Below are 25,776 nucleotides of genomic sequence, written 5' to 3'. Positions count from 1 at the left end.
GATTTCCTAGCCTCATAAATTTACATTCATGATCATCACGTGCTCTTTGATGCAGGATCCTAGGACAGACATGCAAATCCTCGCCTTGATTAAGGACTTTGTGCTTATTTGTCTCTTCAAAGATCTGGATTGTCCTCTCTGCTAAATAAATTACTTCAGGAAGCAAAAGGACTGTTCTTTGTGCTCTGGAGGTAGGATTTCAGCTACAGCAAACTCGCCTGTATCAATTCTCATCTTGGCTATTGCCATTGTTTTAACTGTTTCCAGGACTTGGTACATTATTTCCCTGAGCTCAAAATCTGTTCTCACTCTTCATTCAAGCTTTTCTCAGATGCTACTGTCTTAGAGACAGAGACAGAGAGAACAGCAACTACTTGATCAAAAAGAGCTCCACCAAAAAAAGTTCTAAAGATGGATGGTGGGGATGGTTAAACAGTGTAAATATATGTAATGCCACTGAACTGAACATTTAAAAATGATATTATATTTTATTTATATTTTACCATAAAAAAGAAAGAATAGGCTCCACCAACCATTCTCCATCCTCTTACCTGCTTCATTTTTCATAATACTTATCAATAATAGACTGTCTGTATACTCCAGATGAAAGGGAGTCCCATGAGAGCAGTTGCTTCATTTGTGTTTTTCACCCTTATATTTATGATGCCTAGAACAGTGTCTGTAATACTGTAATAACTCCTAAAGGATTTCTGAATGAATAATTGAAAGCAAGTAAGCAAGCTAGGACTGAAGCAAGCACTAGTTCTTTCCCTCTAGCCTGCTAGTCCAATCCATCCTAAACACTTATCCTAGGCTTATCTTTGATATAATTTTTTAAAAAGACTAATTTATTTATGCATACAAGAGCTGGGGTATAGGCCAGAGGTGTGGGGGGTGAGAGCATTCACCAGAGACAGAGTGGGAAACAGAACAGGCAGACTGATTGAAACACACTGCTGAGGGGAGCAGCAGGTGAGACAGGAGAGGTCTGCTGCGCCATGGGGGTGGCTCTCTGACAGGGTTCAAACTCCTGCTGCAGTGGCTCCAGATAGCTTTGTAATGCTGAGACCTTTGATATAATTTTTATTTTTATTTTTATTTTTTTTTTTTTAATAGACGCATGCTTTATTTATTTGTTTGCTGGTTTGTTTGTTTGTTTTTTGTTTATACATGCACTGGGTACAGTCAGAAGCGCGGGAGGGTGAGAGAATTCACCAGAGCCAGAGCGGGGAGCAGAGCAGGCAGAAGGACCGAAGTACACTGCTGAGAGGAGCAGCGGGCGGCAGGAGAGGTCTGCGCGCCATGTGGGACCCTCCTCCAGTGGCCGGGGAGCAGCCGGGGATCGAACCGGCGCCTCCGAGGCCGCGGGCAGCTTCGCAACCCAGCGCTCAACCGTTGCGCCACCGGGGAGGCCCTGATATAATTTTTAAACATAGATCTGATCTTATTGTAACCATACCCCAAAATGCTCCATGTTTAGTTGAAAAACAAACACTATTTTTATTTATTTATTTTGAAAGATTTATTTATTTAATTTTTAAAAATTTTTATTTTATACACTTTTTACATCATTTTACATTTTTGTACAATATATGCATTTTCATCTTGGTTATAGTCCCCATGAAATTCCCACCACCAATTCACCTGTGAACTATCACCATGATCCCTGTGTTCTTCCCACCCTTGTTTTGATCCTACTCCCTTCTCACCCCCTGCAGTATGTTTCTGGTTTATAGTTGCCTGTTGATTTTGATATTTACTTTATTATAATTAGTTTTTTTTTCCTGATCCCGTGTATGGATCCTCTACATTCCTGCTATAAGCGAGACCATCCGGTATTTTTCTTTTTCTTTCTGGCTTATTTCACTGAGCACGATCCCTTTCAGCTCTATCCATGTTGCTTCAAATTGAATGAGTTTATCTTTTTTGAATGCTGAGTAATATTCCATTGTGTATATGTACCACATCTTTTTGATCCAGTCATCTATTTTTGGGTATTTGGGTTGTTTCCATAGCTTACCTATTGTAAATAGTGCTGTAATAAACATAGGGGTGCAGGTGTCCTTTTGAGTTAATGTTTTTGTGTCCTTTGGGTAGATACCTAGTTGTGGAATTGCTGGATCATATGAAAGCTCCATTTTTATATTTTATTTATTTATGCGTACAAGAACTGTGGTGTAGGCCAGAGGTGTGAGGGGTGAGAGGATTCACCAGAAAGAGTGGGGAATAGAACAAGTGCATCTACTGAAATACTCTGGTGAGGGGAGCAGTGGGCTAACCAGGAGAGTCTGCTGCACCATGTGGATAGCTCCCTGTTTGGGGCTTGAACTAGGGCTGCAGTGGCTGCTGATAGCTTCATAGTGCTAAGACTTAAACACTTGCACCACCAGGGAGGCTCCAAACACTATTTCTAAAAAAGAGAAGAAAAAAATCAGTGCTAACTAAAGAATGTACATAGGGTGACTCTGAGAAGTGACATCCTAATTTCTCTGCATGCAAAAGATACACATAAGACTTAATTAAGATATCAAGTCATAACCAGATGGCTTCACAAGTAAGTTCTACCAAACTTTCAAAGACAAATTAATTCCTGTCATGCTCAGCTGCTTTTAAAAAGTTGAGAAAGAAGGAATAATTCCAAATATATTTTATGAGGTCAACATTATTACACTAATACCAAAACCAAAGACAACACAAAGAAAGAAAACTATAGACCAGTCTCCCTAATGAACACAGATGCAAAAACGCTCAATAAAATCTTAGCAAGGACCTCCCTTGTGATGCAAGTGGTTATGTCTCAGCACTGTGAAGCTATCAGCAGCCACTGTAACACACGACTGCAGTTCTTTTATGCGTAAATAAATAAAATAAATCTTAAAAAAAAAATCCAGACATAAATCCACATGTATATGTTCAATTATTCTAACAAAGGAGCAAAAAATATGCACTGTAACAAGGATAGTTTCTCCAATAAATGATGCTGGGAAATCTGGACCACTACATGTGAAAGAATGAAACTAGACAACTACCTCACACCATTCAAAAAAACAACTCAAAATGACCCATATTAGGGCCTCCGCGGTGGCGCAGCGGTTAAGCGCTGGGTTGCGAAGCTGCCCGCAGCCTCTGCAGTGCCGGTTCGATCCCCGGCTGCTCCCCGGCCACCAGAGGAGGGTCCCACATGGCGCGCAGACCTCTCCTGCCGCCCGCTGCTCCCCTCAGCAGTGTACTTCGGTCCTTCTGCCTGCTCTGCTCCCCGCTCTGGCTCTGGTGAATTCTCTCACCCTCCCGCGCTTCTGACTGTACCCAGTGCTTGTATAAATAATAAACAAATAAATAAATAAATAAAATATTAAAAAAAAAAATGACCCATATTAAAAAAACCAAAAGCAAAAAGTGCTGGTGAGATGTGGAGAAAAAGAACCCTCTTATAGGGCTGCTAGGAATGTCTAGCTGCTATGGAGAGCTATATGGAGAGTCTTCAAAAAATGGACCTGCACATGACCCAGCATTCCACTCCTAAGCGTCTATTCAGAGAACACAAAAACACTAATTTGAAAGGAAACCTGTACTCCTATGTTTATTGCAGCATTATTTACAACAGTGAGGCTGTGGAAACAACCCAAACAGGTGAATGGATCAAGAATATATAGTATAGATTCACAATGGGATATACTCACCAATCTCAAAAGATAAAGTCATGCCTTTTGTGGCATCATGAATGGAGCTGGATGGGGTTATATTAAGTGAAATAAGTCAGAAGCAGAAAGAAAAACACGGTATGGTTTCACTTACTTGTGGAATACAGAGAAACCAAACAAAAGATAAAAGATAAACCTGGAAAGCTGACCACAGTTCTGAGTCATTCAAGAGAGGAGAAGGAGGGGACAGAGGAGGTGAGGGACTAAAACAGGAGGGGAAGAGTGCAATGGACTATGACTAAAGCTATCAGAAGGGGATTGTGGTGGGGTGTGGGCAAAAGGTGGGGGTCCAATGATGATTCCTGGAGCTTTGGTGGTAAGTATGGGGAAATAACATATTTGTAGAGGTGTGAACCTATAACCCTACAACATATGCTGTGTTGTGAATCAACATTACCTCAATAAATGTATCTTAAATTTTTTTAAAAATAAAAATAAAACAGATACTAGGTCATGAGCAAACCTTTGCCGTAAATAATAACAAATTCCCCAAACTAACTGTGGCATATTACTAACTATGGTTGAGTAACTAACATGTTGATTAGAGGGCATATCTAAATCTCTTTGAATGTTCCAGGATAATAATTGGCAAAGCCATATAATTTATAAGCATGTTGTCTCTTTTCCCAAATCAACTGCATAAAGCAGGGATATAAGGGCATAAATCCAAATTCTTGTGTATTGGTGCATGGTCTCTACAATCCAACACTATCCCCTCTCCATTTTTTCTATCCCCTTTTCACCCAGTGCCACACTCCAGCAAGTAGTCATCTCTACTCACTTCATTCCATTTACATTATTCCCCCCAAGTTCCCACCTCTGCTCACATCTCTTCCCTATCCAGAATGCCCCACTTTGCTCTCCTGTTGACATCTTTGCACAGAACAGAAAGAAAGAATCCCCTCCTCCTCTCTCTCCTTGCCACAAGTGTACTTACTCATCCTTTCAGACCTTCTCCAATCTTCCCTTAAGTCAAAAGGAATTGCAAGTTGCCTTTGTATTTTATTTTAAGCCTCTCTTAGAGCACTATTTTGGGCTAGGGATCAAAGTCATGTTTGCCTCTACCTCTCCTCTCCACTGGACTGCAAACTGGTGCTCAAAGTCAGCTTATGGGAATTGACTTCTTGGAGAACATTCCACTCTCCACTTCTAGACACTCAATCAGGTCTATTGTTTCAAAAAGTTAAGTGTGGGTTCTTGTGGCTATGCTGAACCAGAACGCCATGGCGCCAATATGGTGTGACTTCATGGCAGCTGCCCATTGGTGGAGAGCAGACGGCCCTGTCTGTGCTCACCTGATGGAGCCCTCAGGCCTGGTGGAATTTCCAAGGAATTCAGCAAGGCAGTTGTTTGCTGTGTGTCATCAGTGGAAAAAGAGGACTTTTGATAATCTCATCCTGAAATTGGGAAAGGCAGAGCATTGTTCATGTTTGACTTTGACTCAGTGTGAAGGGAGTAATCAGTGTTCACCCACGGGAAGTTTCATTGTGTGGCTCATGTCACAAGGGACATCTGTCACAAGGGAGATTTCTCCCAGGGACCAGTGGAAGATTAGATGGTGATAAACTAGAGACTCAATGCGTAGGCTGCGATTTCAGATGCACAAAATATGGCTTATTTCTGGGTTATGAAGGAGTAACAGGAAGAATAAATAAAGCTTAAAAATTTGTTGAGGGGCCTCCCTGGTGGTGCAGGTGGTTGAGCGCAGTGCTGTGAAGGTGTCTGCAGCCTCTGCAGTGCCGGTTTGATCCCTGCCAGCCTCGGAGCAACCCACATAGCGAGCAGACCTCTCCTGTCTTGCCTGCTGCCCCCCTCAGCAGTGTACTTTGTCAGTCTGCCAATGTTCTGTTCCCTGCTCTGTCTCTGGTGAATCCTCTCACCCTCCCGCGCATCTGGCCTGTACCCCTGTTCTTGTATAAATAAAGAAATCTTAAAAAAAATTGATAATTATTATAGTTGCAAAACCCATAAATCCAAACCCTGTAACTGCCCTAAACAGATATACTTTTATTGCTCTCACTTCATCTTTACTCCTTCCTTCTTAAATCTTGTTTAATAGGGAGGTCCTACTTATCTTTCTCTTCCCCAACACTCCCAACCCTGACCATGAAAAGTATGCAAGACACAGAGGGATTGGCTATTAGTCAATAATCAGGAAGGAGGCCTGGGCTATAGTCCCTGTTTTGCCTTGGTTCAACTCTGGGCTCCATTTTTTCATCTATAACGTGGGAGAGTTGAACTAGAGCAGAAGAAGAACTTGGTTCTCATCCAGATGTCTGGGAAATTCTGGACCAGATAGGGTTCTGCTGTAGGACTTCTCGGATGTATACCTTGTAACTTTTCAAGAGTAGTGTTTGGTGCTCCAGATTTACTTGGCCACAGAATTAGTCTCACAGAACCCATGGGATTCACTGGGGAAGATGTTGACTGGAGAATGTCTAAGTTCCCATTCATACTTACTTTCCCTTCCGAAGCCTGGCCTCACTGTGGCTTCTACTGTGGTCTATCTTGTTTTACGTGTGTCCCATCAACTTGCTCTTCAGTGGTCATATTCCCAGCACAAATGGAATAACCCAAATCCCTTCATTTCTCTGAACATCTAGATTCGTCATTAATGTCAAAATGTAAGAGTTATATGACTATCTGCAGGGGAAAATGCAGACAATATTGTTACTGACCAGCCATAGTGGGTTCTTGATTTCCTCTTTTGAAGCTGAGATTTATTTTTTTTATTTTTATTTTTTTTAAAAGGAGCCATTGGCAGGCCTCCCCAGTGGCGCAGTGGTTGAGCGCTGGGTTGCGAAGATGCTCGCGGCCTCTGTGGCGCCGGTTCGATCCCCGGCTGCTCCCCGGCCACCGGAGGAGGGTCCCACATAGCGCGCAGACCTCTCCTGCCGCCCACTTCTCCCCTCAGCAGTGTACTTCGGTCCTTCTGCCTGCTCTGCTCCCCCCTCGGGCTCTGGTGAATTCTCTCACCCTCCCGAGCTTCTGACTATACCCAGTGCATGTATAAACAAACAAACAAACAAACAAACAAATAAATAAATAAAACATGCCTCTATAAAAAAAAAATTTAAAAAAAAAGGAACCATTGACAGAATTTTTTTAAAGATTTATTTATTTTTATACAAGAACTGGGGTACAGGCCACTGGCATGGGAGGGGAGAGGATTCACCAGAGACAGAGCAGAGAACAGAACAGGCAGATGACTGAAATACACTGCTGAGGGGAGCAGTGGGTGTAACAGGAGAGGTCTGCTGTGCCATGTGGGACTCTCCCTGACCAGCTGAGAATTGAACCGATGCTGCAGAGACTGTGGACAGCTTCACAGTGCGGAGCTCAACCCGCTGCACCACCTGGGAGGCCCTAAAGTGAGATTTATTAAATTGACAGAGCAACAGAAAGCTCCAGGTATACTCCAAGTTGAGTGTCTCTCAGATGGCCAACAGCCTTTCCCTTATATAGGCCACAAGGAGCCAAATACAAGGGATGACCTTATTCTACATGGGAGGGTGGGGAAGGAAAGGGAGGAAGTTTTGAAGCAGCCTGGTGCAGCTGTAGCAGAGAACATGCTTCTGCAGGAGTCACATGTTCAGAAAATGGAAGACAGATCCCATCCAGAGGCAGAGATCTTAGTATTATAATGAACATAAGGTCTGAGCAAGTTCAGGGTTCTTCTCAAGATGCATATGCTACCAACTGGCCCTACCGGTCTGTCTGCAGGCCAGCAACTGTTGTGCTTTGTAGTCATTGGACTGATGGCTTAAACAAACAAGTTACTAGGGACAGAGATTAAATAATGATTTGATGTTAATCATTAAGCAATGACATATATGCACTATTGCTAGTGTTGTTATTTCTAAGACTACATGCAAGGAGAAAGAAGCAAGCACATCCAAGTAAGCCTGTATCACTCTAAGAAGTACAAGTAAAGAAAATGAAAATTCTTAATACTCAGAATCATTTTCATTGATTGAACATCTGTATCATAGGATACTATTTAGCAATAATAAGGACCAAATTATTAATATCTATGACTTAGATGAATCTTAAAATCATTATGCTAAGTTACAAATCATTTTTATTATTTTTTTAAGATTTATTTATGCATACAAGAGCTGGGGTACAGGCCAGAGATGCAGGGGGTGTCTCACCAGAGACAGAGTGGGGAACAGAACAGGCAGACTGACTGAAATACACTGCTGAGGGGAGCAGTGGACGAGTCAAGGGAGGTCTGCTGCACCATGTGGGTTAGCTCCCTGGCAGGCCGGGGATCAAACTCATGCTGCAGAGGCTGTGAATTGCTTCATAGTGTGGTGCTTAACCCCTTGCGCCACCAGGGAGGCCCCCCAAAGCATTTTTATTTATTTGTGTGTGTGTGTGTGTGTGTGTGTTTGGTGGTGGTGGTGATTACTGATCTTATATGTGATCTTATTCTCCAACATCTCCATTTCTTTTCAGGATTACATTTAAATAATTATTTAATTGGTTTATTTTTCCCCACCACCATCTCTTATTTCCCTTGTTCCTTTCCCTTTACCCTCTCTTTTAACCTCATAGTCCCCAGGATGTTTACTGGAGTCCACTAGTTTTTGAAAGTGTTTTACATTATCAAATTGTCTGCTATGCAAATGTCCATTATTTGTTTTTATCATTCCGACTTAACTTGCTGCACATAATTCTCTCAAATTCCCTTCAGTTTGTTGAAAATGACTGTATTTCATCCTTTCTTATGTCTTTAAAATAGTCTGGGGTATGTGTCTATACCACATCCTCTTGATCCATTTGACCATCAGTGGACATTTAGACTGCTTCCATGGAATTCCTAGCCATTGGAAGTAACACTGCTTTGAGCATTATGGAACATATGGATTTTAGTGTTAATAATCCTTGGATATATGCTCAGGAGGAGGATTACTGGGTCACATTGTATTTCCACTTTTTGTTTTTTAAGATAAATCCAGATTGCTTTCCTTAATGATTGCACCAGTTCACACTCCCACTAAGAGTGTGTAATAGGATTTCTTTTTCTCTGTATCCTCTCCAATATTTGTTGGACCAGCAATCTCACTGTTGAGATAGTAACTCATTGTGGTTTTCATTTGCATTTCCCTTTTTAGAAATAATAATGAACATTCTTTTTTTTTTTTTTTAAGATTTATTTATATAAGCACTGGGTACAGTCAGAAGCGCGGGAGGGTGAGAAAATTCACCAGAGCCAGAGCGGGGAGCCGAACAGGCAGGAGGACCGAAGTGCACTGCTGAGGGGAACAGTGGGCGGCAGGAGAGGTCTGCGCACCATGTGGGACCCTCCTCTGGTGGCCGGGGAGCAGCTGGGGATAGAACCAGCACTGCAGAGGCTGTGGGCAACTTCACAACCCAGCGCTCACCCGCTGTGCCACTGGGGAGGCCCAATAATGAACATTCTTTTTCATTTTTTTTTTGGCCTTCTGGATATTCTCTTTGGTGAATTGTCTGTTCAAATCTGCTGCCCTCTTATTAATTGGGTGATTAAATTTTTATTGTTGAATTGTATGGGATTTTTATATATCTTTAATGTTAACTCCTTAACAGTTATATGTCATGTAAATATTTCCCCCTATTCAATTGGGCATCTTTTTAATTGACTTGTATTTTTTTTACTGTACAGAAAGCAAAACAGGGCCTCCCTGGTGGTGCAAGGGGTTAAGACGCAACTTATGAAGCTGTCCGCAGCTTCTGCAGCACGAGTTCGATCCCCTGGCTGGCCAGGTAGCAACCCACATGGCGCAGCAGATCTCTCCTGACTCGCCTGCTGCGCCCCTCAGCAGTGTACTGACATGCAAATTTGTGAAGCGTTCCATATTTTTTTTATCCTCCATGTCCAGTTTGGTTAGCTTTGTTATGCAAAATAAGTGAAATATCAGGTTTTTACTCCTGTGCCCTTATTAATCATTAAAATTAACACAAAAAGTGCAAAAAAAAAAAAAAGCTAACAGCTTTAAATTGAGCCAGAAGATTCTATTCAATTGGCCTTTTTTTAAATTTATTAATAATTCAATTACACATGTATGTGGTGCAAAATATTTAAAACATTGAATTTTTAATATTCCTGTATTTCTAAAACATTGAGTCTAGACATACTTATTAGGGTTATTGTAATACTGGTCAGGGGCTTGTTACTGATTGAATTGTGTACCCCAAAATAAATATGTTGAAGTCCTGAATTCTAATACCTCTGAATGTGATCTTATTTAGAAATAGGGTCCTTGCAGATATAATCAGTTAAATTGTTATGAAATTTTATGGTAGTAGGATACACTCCTAATCCAGTATGACTGTTCCTTATAAGGTACTCATGTGAAGGTGCAAAGACATACAGGCAAGAATGCCAGGTGATATAGGTAGAGACTGAGGTAGAAGTAGAGATTGCAGTGCACAGCTGCCAGCCTGGGAAAGATGTAAAACATCTTCTTCCCTAGAAAGGGCTTGGCATCGCTCAGTTTGATTTTTGAATTATTGCCCGCAGCACTGTGAGACAGTACATTTCTGTGTTTGAAATCACCCAGTTTGTGATACTTTGTTGTTGTTGTTTTAAGATTCATTTATTTATGCATACAAGAACTGGGGTATAGACCAGAGGTACAAGGAGGGGTGGTGGTGAGAGGATTCATCAGAGAGAGTGGGGAGCAAAACAGGCAGATCTACTGAAATATACTGCTGAGGGGAGTAGTGGGTGAGACAGGAGAGGTCTGCTGCACCATGTTGAGTTGCTCCCTGGTCGGGGATCGAACTCATGTTGCAGTGGCTGGTGATAGATAGCTCCAGAAAACCAATTCCTGGTGGTGCACTAAATTGAGAGATGATATGAACAAAAGCAGGCAAAGGACTCCCCAGGCAGGGATGTGCTAGAGATGGGTCCTCACCAGGCTTGCACATGTGCCCCTCTCCTCCCAACTCCATGTTCAGTGATTTCACATTGGTGGCTTGGAACCAGCCACTCAGATGGCAACCATCCTGTTTCCTGAGAAATTAGGTGTTTCCTGGGATTTGGGATTTTCAGTGCTAAAAATGGCAAAGTTTCAGGCAACTGCAACAAATTGGTGACCCTTACAGTTTTGGGAGGAGTATTTACACCGTGGAAACTGGCAAACCCTGCGAATTAGGGCATTTTCCCTTTAGAGAACCACTTGCTATTTATCTTTCAGCACACTGGGTTTGCTTCTCCAGCATCACTGCTTTATAAGCACAGTGAGCACAGCTTAGGTTATCTAACGCCATTCCTGTAGCTCATCAAATTTATGAAGTTACATAGCAGATGCTAGCAGGAGAGTAAAGACTTGGGGAGTTATTGTCTGAATGGAAATATCAAGCCTTTTCTAGATCAGTAAAATAGTAATGACCACAAAGTTATGAATCACCTTGACAAAGAACTTTACAATTTAATGTCAGTATGCCCTCTTGCCAAATTTTGTGTTCTCTTCTAACTCATAGGTTTGGTTGATGGATTGCATCACCAAAATCAAAGATTCCCCTTACTAATGTACTTAAATTTATTTTTTTCTCTTACCAGTTTGGGTGATGAACCGAAAAGAACCTGGTGTAAGGGGAGATTTCCTGCTCCCAAACATTATACAGACTTAGAGAACCTTAGAGTAGACATCATAAATTTAAAGATCTTAATTTATTTTTCCTAAGAGGCTACATAACAGAAATACAAATGCTTAACATTCTCCTATGGACTTACACACCTAGATATTAAACTTTATAATAAATCATATTTAATGGGCAATCAGCAGTGATTTATTGAACATGAGCATAGTGCTTAGCTCATCAGATCTGCAGCATAAATAAAATAGTTTCTAGGTTTTGCCCTAACAGTAAAATGACTTTTCCACTAGAGAAGCTGTAAAGAAATGGAAAAGAAAAAGTAAAATCTCCACCAGATTGAGCATTAGCCTGCCTGCCTCCACTTCCAATCAGGCACCCAGCCATAAAGATGCTGCTCAGGCAGTCTCCGTTTCTAACTACTCCCAAATTCACTCTCCACTCTTCCCGTTTCTGCTGCCCACTACTTATGACCAGAGGATCTATTTGAATGCATAGCTACATAATGGGATGATGTCTAGGGTATATTGTATGATAAAATGTAAAGCAAAACAAAAATCCCATACCCATTGTGCCAAAGTTTGTATGTGAATCACCTTTCATATCTTAAAGAGCAGCCTTACATATGCTTCTGAGGGAGTTTGTAGAGTGCTGGGTCCTTGGGTTCACTCTGGGAAAGGTGTCACCAGAGTTCCCATTTCAGTGGCACGCGGCGAGTTTCCCAGGTGGGTTTCTCCATGAGACAGAGATGTTAGTTATATTTAAAGAACAGTTTTATTAGGGAAGGGGAAAGGGGCAGGTTTGCTGAGAGAGGCCTGCATGGTTGCAGCAGGCGGCCTTGAGGAGAGCGGCCTCCGCTGAGGGAGGTCAGTGAAGAGAAGTCCTGGCACGGTACAGGTCACAGGCAGGCAGGAGGCTGCTGCCCCGCAGAGGGAGGGAGTTGGTGAAAAGAAGCACCTGCAGAGTCACAGGTGGGCAGTGGGCGTGCTGCCCGGTTCTGTACAGAGACTGCACTGATACAGTCTTCTTCTATTAGGGGGGGTTCACTCCTTGTGGGTGGATGATTTGTGCCCCTGACACTCCCTATAGCAGTCTCATAGTTTCTGGGTGTTATACCTCCTGATCTGGGCTTTGGTGATTGAGGGTCTTGATTTCTGTAAGTGGGTTAATGGATTATGCTAATCCTTTCTACCCCTACCTCCTTGTATGAGTTAGGTTCTTGACCTTGTATCTCCTTTCAGTTTTTCTATTCTTATTCTCCATCACTTATATAAATACAAAGGCACTCTCTGGGCAGCCTGTAGTCACCCTGCACTGTACTTTAAGTAAATAGATCTTGTCACAAAGACCATAACTCTTTCACAGCCCACGTTTACCTTTCTATTTCTTCCACAGTACCATGACTTCTTTGAGGGAGTTTACTTTGGTGTCCTAGCATGTGACAGAGATCAAGTAGGCGATAAATAAAAGTCAGTTAAATTAAGGAATCATTAAATAAAGCAAAACCACTGAGCTTACAGTTTCCTTTTCTCAGTTAAATTTAGTAAGCCAATTTTTTAAAATATAAACACAGATCCATTAAGGCTATATGTCACCTCCTCCTTTTTTTTTTTTTTTTTTTAATCAGGACAGCCAGAAGCAAAAAAATAAGTCACGAAATTACATACGCACACACACACACACACACACACATCTAATTAGAAAGACCAAAACAATACCAATTTACAAGCCCTGACACGTCATCTTCATAGCTCTGTGCACTGATCCTATAATTTGTCTTCTGAACACTGTTATTTTCCTTCTCTGGACATTAGGCAACTCAGGAAAGTGTTCCAGAAAAATTTCAACACCACAGACACTCATGATTATTAATATTATTAATACTGTTTATTTTTTTAATGGCCTGTCTTCTAAACCCTTGCATCCTATCTTAGAGAAGAATATAGGATTGCCGCCAAATGCAACACAGATTGCTTTCAATTTGGAGTCTCTGCCTTCCCATATTGACCTCCTTCCAAAACCACTGGAATTCTCTCCTCCTTTTCAAACTGCCCTTGGGATTCCTTTTCTTTCAGGTCTCCTTATCACTGACACACCCTGGCGCCCTCAGGGGAATTGTCACCCCACCAGGCATCCAACCTCTCCTACTTCTCTCTATTTCAGTGCCTGCCTGGGAGCAAGCCAGGATGGGTGAGGGGCGAGGCAGGGATTATTAATGTCTAGTGCCAGCTTTCTCCCTCCCTTCCCTGCCCTGTCCACTTCCTCCCACCAAAGGTAGGGCTACTGGTTCCAGGAAATAATTGCCCTTCTCTGAGTAGGAAAAGAGGGAGTGTTTAAGTTCTCCTTCTGTTACAGGGCAGGGAGAGGGGCAGCCCAAACCCCGCAAATCTGCCTAGTCTAAATGGGTTCTGCCATCCGCCGCATCAACACAAAACATATGACACTTTAATGGGAAGGAACTTTAATACAATTAGGAAACAATACAGAAAAGGCGAAGAATATAGTTTCTAAATCCAGCACCCAAAGTTACCCGTCCTCTCATTGTTATAGAGCAACTCCGATATTGAACAGGTTCCTGGTTGTGGGTCCTCACCCGCGCTCTTAAAAGGAACTTATTAATACTCCACTACAGGCACACACAAAAGGTTAATACAAGGCTTATTTACAAGGGAAAAGGAAATAAGGAAAATGTACAACTCAGGGAGAAAATTGGGAAATAAAGTCTTTAATGCGTCCTACCCGATCCGACGACCTGTAAACCCAAAGTCACTCTCAGAGCTGGCCGGATGCTGCGAGCTGGCAGAGAGCCAAAATGGGGGGTCCCCAAAGCCCACCTGTCTGCCTTTATATCAACCTGGCTGCTGAACTCCACCCTCAGGTCCCAGCCACCTTCCCTTTGTTGGTGATGGGATTTGGAGTTCCCAGTGTCTTTGGCTTTGGCCTGGGGTGGGGGTGGAGTCCACAAAGCCTCTATGGAATTAGCTTTAGGACATCCTGTTCCCCCTAACAATTCCCCCCTTTCACTCTTTGCCACCATTTCCATGGTGATGAAGATCAAATACATGGATGTTGGGATGCAGTCTCAGATGAACATTTTTACCATGTTCCAGTGTGAAAGAAAACTAGTCCCTCCAGGTATTTGTCCATTGTGGAAAGCAAAAAGTCCTCTATTCCTGGAAAAACAGTTTATCAGTTTAAGCCAAAAAAAAAAACAAAAAAACATCTGGAGGTATTAGCCAAAACAAGATAGTAGATATGTCAAAATTACAGGTAAAAAAATTTTAAAATGGGGCCTCCCCGGTGGCGCAGCGGTTGAGCGCTGGGTTGCAAGGCTGCCTGCGGCCTCTGCAGCGCCGGTTCGATCCCCGGCTGCTCCCCGGCCACAGGAGGAGGGTCCCACATGGCGCGCAGACCTCTCCTGCCGCCCGCTGCTCCCCTCAGCAGTGTACTTCGGTCCTTCTGCCTGCTCTGCTCCCCGCTCTGGCTCTGGTGAATTCTCTCACCCTCCCGCGCTTCTGACTGTACCCAGTGCATGTATAAACAAAACAAACAAACCAGCAAAAAACAAATAAATAAATAAAAAGCATGCCTCTATTTAAAAAAAAAAAAAAATTTTAAAATGGTTCAACTGATGTAAAACACAAATTTTTTTAACCTTGATCCCAAACTTTTAACAGCATAGCAAAAGTTTGCAAACTAAATTTACTTTTAAACCATTTTTTTTTATTTTTGTATAAAATCACAGGGCAGAAAATAACTAACAGCAATTTTCAGCTGGCTTTGTTGAAATACTCTATATAGGATCAGAGCGAACCAGTGGCATCCGGTTGATGTAGGCTTCAGGTACAAAGTTGGTCTCATCAGACTCCACCTGGGCTTTTTTCTTCTAGAGGGTACCAAGGCATTTTCGTTGGCTGGGTTGTCCAGTTCTGCCAATGGAGGCAAGCTTCCTTACCTTCTTTAGAGGGCTCTGGAACCCTATAGACAAAGCAAACAGGTTCTTCTTTTCTTGGTTTAGTTCTTTTTCAACTTTCTGGAAGAACTCCACACAAAGCCACACAATCAAACTCACATCCAATTTTTGTTTAAGCAGACAAAATTCCTATGGAAGTTATGCAAAAACAGACTCTGAGATAAGTAGCAAAAATTACTACCACTATTTGTATGCTGTGTTGGTATCAAGGGGAGAGAAAATGTGACAATTTAGCTTTGCTGGAAAAAATTGCAACCTTGCTGCAGATCCTGGTTACTTAAAACAAAACAAAACAAAAACTTTGTGGATTCAGGACAAAATGTATAAAAAATTACCAGTATTATGTCAAAGAAAACTTAGTAAATGTCAGGTGTATTTCCAGGTCTATTTAGTCTTTTGTAGGAAAGTTTTACTCTCAACAGTTCTTTCCATAGGAATTTGTTGAGACCTTTTCTCCCTATATTTCCAGAAACAGTGGGTAGAGCATGAGGCTCTTAATCTCAGGGTTGTGGGTTCGAGCCCCATGTTGGGCGCCAAGCTGTTATAGAGCAGCCCCGATATTGAATGGGTTCCTGGCTGTGGGTCCTCACCCACGCACTTAAAAGGGGCTTATTAATACTCCGCTATAGGCACACACAAAAGGTTAATAAAAGGTTTATTTACAAGGGAAAAGGAAATAAGGAAAATGTACAACTCAGGGAGAAAATAGGGAAATAAAGTCTTTAATGCGTCCTACCCAATCCGACGACCTGGAAACCCAAAGTCACTCTCAGGGCTGGCCAGACGCCGCTAGCTGGCGGAGAGTCAAAATGGGGGGTCCCCAAAGCCCACCTGTCTGCCTTTATATCCACCTGGCTGCTTAACCCCACCCTTAGGTCCCAGCCACCTTCCCTTTGTTGGTGATGGGATTTGGAATTCCCAGTGTCTTTGGCTTTGGCCTGGGGTGGGGGTGGAGTCCACAAAGCCTCTATGGAATTAGCTTTAGGACATCCTGTTCCCCCTTACATCATGGGTAAAGTCCACCCAAGCAGGATTGGCCCAGAACAAGGCCCCAAAGCCTGCCACAAGTCTAAAGCATCTGCCAGTGGGGACCCACAGAAAAGGATCAGAAACCACCGGACAAGTCTGGAAGGAAAATCCAGAGCAAAATCAAAATCAAGACAAAAACCACCATGGTCACTTCCCCATGGGTGTCTCAACAACATCTGTGTCACCCAGTCCATGACCAAAAGGCAAGCGAAGTTTCTTCACGTGCCTCTAGGCTCCATGCGCCTCCTCCAGGTCTCCTTCTGGCTCTCCACCCTGCTTCCTTCCTTCCTCAGTCTCCTCTGCAGCTTCTTCTCTCCCTGCTCAGCTCCACCCTCCATTTGGGTGGGGCAGGGAACCTGGAACCTCCCCCTTTCCTGGGGACCACCCTGTTACACTCCTTTTGGAGACTCTACCCTACTTTAATATTTTCCAAATAAGCCTCCTAGGCATCTCTAAGGCCCTGTTTTTCCTCCTGCGGTGGGATTCTGATTCTAGTTTTACCTAAGAATCCCCCAGCATAGTTGGTCAAAGATGATCTGCTGCTATTTTGTCCAGGGGTTTTGCTCGGTGAACGCTCTCCTTGGGAGTCTGGTGGTTTTACCTGTCTGTATGACTTGCACTTTTTTACCTTGTCTTAAGGATAGCCAAGTAAAACTTTCTTAAACAGTGATACAACTTCCAGAGGCAAGGAAGAGCACAGAAACTGGAGTTCTTTTCCCAAGTCACAGAGAGGTGGAAAGTCACAAAGATAATAGAGGGGTTGTTACAGGGCAGGGAGCCTCCCTTGGGTGGGGCAGGGAATCTGGAACCTCCCCCTTTCCTGGGAACCACCCTGTTACAGGGTCAGCAGTGGGGGGATGCAAGTAGAGTGTCATTTACATTTTTTTAAAAAAGATTTATTTATGCATACAAGAGCTAGGGTGTAGGCCAGAGGTGTGGGGGGTGAGATGATTCACCAGACATAGAGTAGGGAGCAGAAAAGGCAGATCTACTGAAATACACTGATCAGGGGAGCAGGGGATAAGAGAGAGGAGGTCTGCTGTGCCATGTGGGTCACCTCCCTGGCGGGGAATCCAACTCAAGCTATAGTGGCTGTGGATAGTTTCATAGTGCTGACACTCAACCCCTTGCTCCACCAGAGGGGCCCCAACCATTTACATTCTAATGAGCGTCTAGAGAGGCATTGTTTCTCTTACCAATTCTTCTATAAAACCCCTGAAAGACTCCTCCCTTTGTAACTGGGTGGTCCCCAGGAAAGGGGGAGGTTCCAGGTTTCCTGCCCCACCCAAAAGGAGGGTGGAGCTGAGCAGAGAGAAGAAGCTGCAGAGGAGACTGAGGAAGGAAGGAAGCAGGGCGGAGAGCCAGAAAGTGACCTGGAGGAGGCACATGGAGCGGAGAGACATGTGAAGAAACTGTGTTTGCCTTTTGGTCGTGGACTGGGTGACACAGGTGTGGGTGAGACTCGTGGGGAGGTGACCATGGTGGTTTTTGTCTTGATTTTGATTTTGCTCTTTTCCTTCCAGGCTTATCTGCTTGTTTCTGACCCTTTTCTGTGGGTCCCCACTGGAAGATGCTTTAGACTTGTGGCAGGCTTTGGGGCCTTGCTCTGGGCCAATCCCACTTGGGTGGACTTTTACCCACGAGGGGACGGGTAACTTTGGGTGCTTGATTTAGGAATTATATTCTTTGCCTTTCCTGCATTGTTTCCTAATTGTATTAAAGTTCTTTTTCATTAAAATCTCATGTTTTGTGTTGATGCGGCAGATGGCAGAACCTATTTAGAGAAGGCAGGTCTGCGGGGTCTGGGCTGCCCCTCTCCCTGCCCTGTAACCTTTACTAGGGCTGCTCTGCCTTTTTGGACCTTGAGTCCACTGAGGCTGGAAGCTCTCACTGGAAGCAAATGTTAGAGCAGATACAGGGTGGTGCGCCTTAGCCATTGTCAGGTGCAAAGGAAATATCCCATTCCTCTGGGTTTGTTAGCCTGCAACTAAAGAGCTATCAGGGGCCCTGAATTTAAGGGGTACATGCTATGGAGTCCTGCCATCTGCCACATAAAGACAAAGGAAGCCAACTCTCAGAGTATGAGATCTTTAATAAACTAGAATGTACAGAGAGAAAGGACTTCCTAATATAGGACATCCAAAATTACCCATCTCCTGAAACAGGCAAAACAGGGTCAGTCTGAAGCAGGGCCACTGAGGGCCAAAAGCTTGCCACACATCTACGGCACCTTCTGGTGTGCAACAGCCAGAAAGAGGTAAGGCAAGTCTTGAAGAGCTGGGACAATAGAAGATACCACATCAAGGTTACAGCTGCCATTGTCACCTCCCCATGTGGCTCTCACCCACATCTCTTTCAAGCTTCTCTATGTATCTCGTCTCTATGCATCTGCTTCCAAGTCTTGGGTACTAGTCCAGGTGGACAAGCGAGAGCCCAATTCCACATATGTTCAGTTACATATCCAGTATGGCTGCTTGATTCTACCCCTAGGTTCCCAGCTCAGGAAATCTGGTTCATGGCACCTTGGAACTTGTAATCCAGGGTGGCTACATGTAAGTGGGGGTGAAGAAATGGGCCACCATTCACTGTGCTGTGATGCTCTTCTCCGTTTCAGGTTCTTATTGGTCTGGATGAGTAATCAAAATAGCATCAGATGGGCTAGCAGTAGTTCTGCCCACTTGTGATTATATGTCTGGTTATATACCAAGCCTGGATGCTTAACTCCACCCTCAGTTCCCATCAATCCTCCCTCAGGTGATAATGACATTGTCCTTCTTGTCTTGATCTCTTTGGTCTGGGGTGCGGGTGGGGTCCATAAAACCAGTTTGTGGAGTTTGTTCAGGACATCCTTTCTCCCAGCAGAAAGCCTCTGCAGGGCCTCCCCTGGTGGTGCAGCAGTTGAGCACTGGGCTGCGAAGCTGCCTGCAGGCTTTGCAGTGCCAGTTCGATCCCCGGCCACCAGCGAGGGTCCCACATGGCATGACAGACCTTTCCTGCCATGCCCGCTGCTCCCCTCAGCAGTGTATTTCATCACTCTGCCTGTGCTATATCCCGCTCTGGCTCTGGTGAATTCTCTCGCCCTCCCGTGCTTCTGACTGTACCCAGTGCTTGTATAAATAAATAAATAAATCTTAAAAAAAAAAAAAAAAAGAAAGAAAGCCTCCGCAAAGGATTGTATGACATGAAAAGATTTTCTAGAAATAAAAAATTGAATATCATAGGCAAAGTTACCTACCCTAAAGGGAAGGCAGGGGGTATGGTCAACCATATTATCTCCCTAGTGCTGACCAGGAAACTCCAGATTAATTGCTTTTAAGATTCCACTTTTGGGAGTGGCTAAAACTGCAATTAGATTGAGTATTAAGTTTTGGTATGCCTCCCCCTTTTTTTTCATTTTTTACAATATGTATGGAGAATCTATGTGAATATAAATTCCAAAGCAAATGAGGCAAAATAAGGTTATATATATTAAGGTTCAAGGAGAGAGGAAGGAGACTCACATGACAGGAGGTGACTCATTTGACAAAGACCAGATAATCTGTGATTACATGTTTGCCCTATCATATAGGCGTGGTTCCATCTTCCTCCAACAGAAAAATTTCTGATAAAAATTCTAATTCTGGAATTAGGATTGATGCTTCCAGATATCGTATCAATGCAGGTTCATCAACCTTAGCAAAGGTACTGATTTGTTTGGAAAGTGTGCAAGTGTGGGGCAGGGGTTGAAGCATGGTGACCTGGGATAAGCAGCCTGGGGACCTCAGTAACAACCTTTTGTTCAGTTCCTGGTCTGCAACTTAATCCCTGATATGAATATTAGACCATATACGATCATGAGGCAGGATGGACCTGAGGGAGTCCCCATGACTGCTGACCCTTTACTCACCCTTGGTATAAAACTGTACGACTTATCTTTCAGTATTCAGCCACGTCATATCTGGCCATGTATAGCTGCCAATGCAAACCCACCCAGAACCTTGTAGAAACTGAAAGTGTATATAAGTTCCTGCCTTCCTACAAAGGGGGCTCAACCTTGGGATGCGAATCTGATGAGTCAGCACTGGTGCATTAAACCTGCTTCTTGTTAGCCCTGGTGTCCACGTTTCCTTTGTACCATCTAACAGGGTAATAACTGAAAAAAAAAAAGTCTCATTTATAGTTACAGAATTTATTATATAATTAAAGTGAGGATTTGGACATGGAAATAAGTCTGGCAGAGTTCACTCCTTGAGACTGATCCAACAATCACAAGTTGGAATTTAATTATTGCTACCTATTTTTAGTTATTCCTAGTTTTTTTTTTTTTTTTTGGATTTATTTATTTATATAAGCACTGGGTACAGACAGAAGCACGGGAGGGTGAGAGAATTCACCAGAGCCAGAGCGGGGAGCAGAACAGGCAGACTGATGAAGTACACTGAGGGGAGCAGCGGGTGACACAGGAGAGGTCTGGCGCGCCATGTGGGACCCTCTCCAGAGGGCTGGGACCTTTCTGAGTTTCATGACCCACATCAGAGGGAATATACACAGGCTGGGAATTTTGTGAGGTTGCCTTAGTATAATGAGGGTAGAAAACAGATCTCAGATATTTCTTTTTTTCCTTTAAGATTTATTTATTTATGCATACAAGAACTGGGGTAGAGGCTAGAGATGTGGGAAGTAAGAGGATTCACCAGAGACACAGCGGGGAACAGAACAGGCAGATCTACTGAAATACACTGCTAATGGGAGCAGTGGGTGAGTTAGGAGAGGTCTGCTGGGCCATGTGGGCAGCTCCCTGGATGGGGATCGAACTCGTGCTGCAGTGGCTGCGCATAGCTTCATAGGTTGTGTCTATATCCTTGCGCCACCGGGGAGGCCCCTCAGATATTTCTTTACTAAAATCTGTATCTTGTTCAAATTGTCGGCTGTTGAGATTCTCTCCAAGTGCCGATCCAGCATCACCTCATTAGGCACATTTTTTTCCACAAAGTTTATAGACAACAAATAGTAAACTTAGTAAGCACGGAGAGACAATATTAAATAGTAGTGTAAGTCCAGAAGCCAAAACCACTGTGCCATGAATTGGACTTCCTGAGCAGGGGAGCTGCTGGAAAGTAGGGGCAGAGCCACATGGCCAATTGGACCTATATGACTTGGAAGCTATGGTGTTTGTACAATAGTTTAAAATTAGGAGCTGCTTCAAAAGCTTATCTACTATCCATGTAAATGATGAAGGTTTGTCTTGGATTAGGGCACAGTTCCAGGTGAGCACTTATAATTCAGGTGTTTGACTGTATAGCCAAAGGCAAAGGTGACATTTCAATGATAAAATGAGTGTAGATACTGCATATCCAGCACAATATTTACCATTTTCACCTTTTAAATACAAACTTCCCATGAACCAGGAGATCTCGGCATCACCCAAAGGAGTATTTTACTGACCCCCAAGAGGGTCAGGAGAGTCTTTCCCCCTAACAAACTGTGCTGGTAACAGCAGGCAGAGTGTTGTAGAGCAACCCCGATACAAAACGGGGTGCCTGACTGTGGGTCCTCACCCGCGCGCTTAAAAGGACTTATCAATGCTCTACTGCCGGCACACGTGAAAGGTTAATAAAAGGTTTATTTACAAGGGAAGGGGAAATGAGGAAATGTACAGCTCTGGGAGAAAAGTGGGAGAGAAAGTTTTAAATGAGTCCTACCCGATCCGCCGATCAGGAATCCCAAAATGGCGCTCTCAGAGTTGGCCGCCAGCCAGGAGCGGTGAAGCCAGGAGGCGAGCGATCGCGAGCCAGAGAGAGCCCAAGGCCCACGTGTTTGGTTTTTTATATCCAACCTGGCTGCCCAACTCCACCCTCAGGTCCCAGCCACCCTCCCTTTGTTGGTGATGGGATTTGTCTTTCCCAATGTCTTGATGGCTTTAGTCTGGAGTGGGGGTGGAGTCCACAAAGCCTGTATGGGATTCACTCAGGACATCATTTCCCCCTAACAAGAGTATTACTGGTTAAAATTATTATAATGTGAGTTACATGAGTAGCAATCAGCTAAAAGATTTTATAGGGACTAGGATAGCAGATGGAAAAATATTTGGTGTCAGTCATTCAGGAGAGCTTCTATTGTGTGAAGGAAAAAAAAAAAGGTTGGGGGGGGCCTCCCCATGTAACTCTCACTCAAGTCTCTACATGTCTTAACCCACATGTGTCCTTCCATGTCCCCCAGGTCTCCTGGGGCTGCAGGTCCCCCCTTCAGTGTTCTCTTCCCAGTGTCCTCTCCAAGGCTTTTTGCTTCCCCTGGATGCTCAGCTCCACCTTTCCGTAGGTGGGGCAGGAAACATGGAACCTCCCCTTTTTATTTAGATTACAGTTACAAATTGAAGGACAGGGAACCACTAAATAGCCTCTGGAGGGCCTCCCCCTCAGTTCCACTAGAGAGGGAAACAGCATAACTTCCTGTGGAGGAACAAGGCATATTGGATGCTATAGTATGATTTACACATGAATGTGTACTCTTTCTCCGCCTCATTTAAATAGGCTTTTTGTATACTAATATTTACAGCATAAACATTATTGTAGGCAGCTTATTTTTAAGAAATAGGAGGAAGGAAAAGCTGGGAAAACTGAGAACTTACCCATTTGTAAGAGCTATTTATATTAAGAAAGGTAATCTGCATTTGTAAGGGTGTCTCCCTGGTTATACTGGGGAAGAGCCAAATGATTAATCTCTTTGTCTCATCTATGGAGAAGGCAGCAACATAAATCTGCATAACAACCATGTCCTTATTTACTGTGCCCTTCCTAGTAAACTCACATTACTGGTCTTCCCTACCCCCTTTACCCCCATAATCTTTGTATTTGACTGAAAGTGTTATTTATTTAAGGAGGTGGTTTTGGGCCATTTGGGGGAGTTACTCAGTCTTCCTGGGTTACTTACATGCATGCGTACATATTCAGAGAGAGCACATATGTGGCCTCAGAGTGTATCACTTTGGCATGAAGATTATTTGGAGCTGAGGGCAATCAAAACTTAGCAGAGATCCAGGAAGAGCTCTTTATCTTTGCTCCTCCCTCTTAACTTCCTACAGGAGTTTAGATTGAAGGCCCTGTCTAGGAAGTCAGCTATTGGTGGGGTTCTTTTTTATTTTTTACTGAGATAACATTGGTTTGCAACACTCTGTATGACTGAGGGGAGCAGGTGCACTTCTCTTCAAGTGAATGTTCCTCCCCCAGCCCAGACATGCAAGCCCCTTAGTCCTTTACCAGACTAGAGGGCCCTTCCTCTCTTGCTTCCTCCCTGACTCTAGGTCCCCCTCAATTCTGCAGTCTTCGTGAAGTTAATTCTAATGAATATGAATAGTGTGATAGACTGGGGAATTCAGCCAGTCCTGTTTGGTGAGATTCCTTCCTGGGTCCTTTTGTTTATTCATGGCTCGTCCAACATTTATTTGCCCAACTTTTGATCTTATCTTCTTTGAATTGCCTGCCTTCCCTTTAAAGTCATAGGCCCCTACCCCTTTCTCTTTAGTTCAGCATGGCTTGTATACCTCATTTCCCAGAACTGTCTTTGGAATCTTTTATATCTATGTGGATACCCAACCCACCTCCCACCCCCTATGCAATTAGTTGTCCCCCCCATCTTATTAAATCTGTCTGGAGTCAATTTAATTATTTTCCAATTGAAAAAACTAGAAGGGTAGAGAAAAAAAAATTTTCCCCAATAGCTTAAACTCTGTTAGCCCACAAACCAAGGGGTACCCCGGGACCACCAAACTCGCAGGCTTTTAAGGGGTCTGGCCATCTGTGTGCACAAAAACAAAGGAGATTATTAGTGTAAAAGAACTTTAATTGGATTAGTGTGCATAGAGGTAGAAAAGAAATTGTGACAGGGTGGTCCCCAGGAAAGAGGGATGTTCCATGTTCCCTGTCCCACTCAAGATAGGGTGGAGCTGAGCGGGAGGTAGTGTTATAGGACAGGGAGAGGGTCAGCCCAAACCCCGCAAACCTGCCTATTCTAAATGGGTTCTGCCATCCGCCGCATCAACAGAAAACATAGGAGACTTTAAGGGGAAGGAACTTTAATAAAACTAGGAAACAATACAGGAAAGGCAAATAATCTAGTTTCTAAATCAAGCACCCAAAGTTACCCGTCCCCTCGTGGGTAAAAGTCCATCCATATGGGATTGGCCCAGAGCAAGGCCCCAAAGCCTGCCATGAGTCTAAAGCATCTTCCAGTGGGGACCCACAGAAAAGGGTCAGAAACAAGCAGACAAGCCCAGAAGGAAAAGAGCAAAATCAACATCCAGATAAAAGCTGCCATTGTCACCTCCCCACGGGTCTCACCCACATCTGTGTCACCCAGTCCACGACCAAAAGACAAGCGCAGTTTCTTCACGTGTCTCTAGGCTCCATGTGCCTCCTCCAGGTCTCCTGGCTCCATCCTGCTTCCTTCCTCAGTCTCTTCTGCAGCTTCTCCTCTTCCTGCTCAGCTCTACCCTCCCTTGGGTGGGGCAGGGAACCTCCCCCTTTCCTGGGACCACCCTGTTACAGTAGGAGAAGCTGGAGAGAAGGAAGGAAGTGTTATAGGATAGGGAGAGGGGCAGCCCAAACCCAGCAAACCTGCCTATTCTAAATGGGTTTTGTCATCCGCCGCATTAACACAAAACATATGAGACTTTAATGGGAAGGAACTTTAATAAAACTAGGAAACAATACAGGTAAGGCAAATAATCTAGTTTCTAAATCAAGCACCCAAAGTTACCCGTCCCCTCGTGGGTAAAAGTCCATCCATATGGGAATGGCGCAGAGCAAGGCCCCAAGGCCTGCCACAAGTCTAAAGCATCTTCCAGTGGGGACCCACAGAAAAGGGTCAGAAACAAGCAGACAAGCCCAGAAGGAAAAGAGCAAAATCAACATTAAGATAAAAGCTGCCATTGTCACCTCCCCACGGGTCTCACCCACATCTGTGTCACCCAGTCCACGACCAAAAGACAAGCTCAGTTTCTTCACGTGTCTCTAGGCTCCATGTGCCTCCTCCAGGTCTCCTCCTGCCTCCATCCTGCTTCCTTCCTCAGTCTCTTCTGCAGCTTCTCCTCTTCCTGCTCAGCTCCACCCTCCCTTGGGTGGGGCAGGGAAACTCCCCCTTTCCTGGGGACCACCCTGTTACAGAAGCTGGAGGGGAGAGCAAGAAGGAGATCTGGAGGAGGCACATGGAGCAGAGAGACATGTTAAGAAGCTGTGCTTGCCTCTCCAGCCTTGGACTTGTACTGGGGACTTGGGCGACATGGAAGTGTTACAGGGCAGCCCCGATACAAAACAGGTTGTCTGGCTGTGGGTCCTCACCTATGCGCTTAAAAGGGACTTATTAATACTCCACTACAGGCACACACAAAAGGTTAATAAAAAGTTTATAAGGGAAGGGGAAATGAGGAAATGTACAACTCAGGGAGAAAATAGGGAAATAAAGTCTTAAATGAGTCCTACCCAATCTGCTGACCTGGAAACCCAATGGCAC

Source organism: Talpa europaea (genome assembly GCF_964194135.1).
Source record: "Talpa europaea genome assembly, chromosome: 7".
NCBI lineage: Eukaryota > Metazoa > Chordata > Mammalia > Eulipotyphla > Talpidae > Talpa > Talpa europaea.
Note: the sequence above shows the minus strand (reverse complement) of the source record.